This window comes from Branchiostoma floridae, chromosome 12, assembly GCF_000003815.2.
Source record: "Branchiostoma floridae strain S238N-H82 chromosome 12, Bfl_VNyyK, whole genome shotgun sequence".
Classification (NCBI taxonomy): domain Eukaryota; kingdom Metazoa; phylum Chordata; class Leptocardii; order Amphioxiformes; family Branchiostomatidae; genus Branchiostoma; species Branchiostoma floridae.
In genome coordinates, this window is record NC_049990.1 from 8768717 (window position 1) to 8770809 (window position 2093).

Below are 2093 nucleotides of genomic sequence, written 5' to 3' on the forward strand. Positions count from 1 at the left end.
GCACCAATTATTCACGTGAATATCATGCATGTGAACATCATGCACGCGTGCAGGGCGCGAGTGAGTGCTGGACAATCTAATCTATATCTATGTAAAGCGAAGACAAACCGCTAAGACAATATTTGACACAGGTACGTAAACAGGAGGAATCCGTAGTTGATAGAATCAAAGATATCTATTTACTTTGCTTTGAAGTGACGGTAGAGTTATCTTACACGTGATCGTCACGTGTACAGTCCGCGACCTGGAGAAATTATGTCGGTTAATGCTAGTTGTCTTCGCCTTGCAACGTGTCATGTTATTTTGTAGTGCCCCTTTATGGCCTACCTACAAGCTTTTGGTACAAACGTTTCCCGCCACACCTCGACACCTCACTTCGGGTCGTCTTACGTGGTAACTGGTAACATCTAATATCATAGTACCGGTACGTTTACGACGATTTCTCTAGCCATACTGATTTGACAAATTGTCAACGCATCATTTTCTCCAGTTACATGTTGCTGTTATAGGTTACCCTTGCCACTTCTTCTGTGTAACTTTTCTGCCACTCTTGTCCTGCTAAAAGCGTAATATTGTAATTGTAACACGCCGCGAAATTACACGGCGAACGGGCGCGTGGTTGGGAGAGGGTACAAAATACCGGTAGGAAGAAACACGGCACAATTAACTGCCGCTATGTACATTTATACATCCTCTGATGTTCCTTCCTTTTTTGTCAGTAAATGCATAAAATATAAACCTGCATGAGCATACAAAATGTCATGAGAAAACGGACGTATACTGTCAAGAATTTTCATTTAACTTCTGTCCGTCACAACCGCTATGACGTAACACTTCACTGCTAGCGTAGATATAAAAATGGCGGGAAAATGGCTGCGTACGTTCAATTTTGCCCATTCATTTTGCTATTATGCAACGGTTCTTCACACTTTTACATGAGTTGTAGGTCACCAACAGAAATTCAAGATTGTTGTTGAATCATGTTCGTCTTGTGCCGTGAGCATGTGTAATTATGATCTATATAAATTTGGCAATGAATGTGACAGTGTGTTCGTCCCACGACGAGCTGCCTACCCCGAAATTTAAAAAAAAGTATACTGAAAACTTTTGGCCTTGTTGTCTTCGAATGCATTGTTATCGATGCTTTGTAAATGGTGTATTGGACACCTAGATGTCTGAAGTGTGCACAGCTCAGAAATAACTATTGTTGCATGTGTAGATCTCTTTAAGTTCCAGTATTTTTAATCTACCGGTATAAGTCTTACTACCGGTATTATGCCAATGCATGTTAACCATTGCCTAAAAAAAGATACCGTCTGGGCACTCTACTCTCCAAGCAGACCCTCAGTGTCGGTGACGATCAGGTAGCATCTGCGTACCAAAACAACCTCCACTGGTCAAGCAATCTCCATTTGCCACGTACGGTATATATAGATTTAGCATTGGGCATACATTTGCCTAAGAAGTAAGAAGTACATACACATGTAGAGATAAGTCCTCTAATGGCAATTATCTAGAATATCTGTCTCTTATCTAATGTACGTCGAATGAAGATAAGAAAGCATTAAAGAATAGCTTTATTCATACAGACATAAAAGTTGCCACAATTAGGAAAATTCACGTTGTTTTTGTAATATTTTCAAACATGAATCTCAGCGGTCTTTCTGCATACACACTGCATGGTAGTGACGAACGTTAATATGCGTGTTCCTTTTTACACAAAGATCAACCGTACGTACATTTAACACACGTAAAAAACAAAGCTTAACTTTACATACTAAGCTATCAGTATATCCTTGCACTTCTATAAAGTGGATGTCTGACAGAACTGCATCAAATATTGTGCTAGACAATAGCAAAAACTGTTAGCATTTTGCTTTGCGGTCACTCCTACGTGCAATGGACAATGATTAACATCCATCAAAAAGATATTTGCGTAGATTGACAGTTTTAAAATATTCCCAATTGACAACTTCGAACCGTTTATCATCACTCTAGAGTTGTAATATTCATCATGCGACGTTACATAAGGTAGTATATTAGTCTGCCACTCAGAATGTTCAAAACAGGTTCTGACGCAGGTCCCACATTTC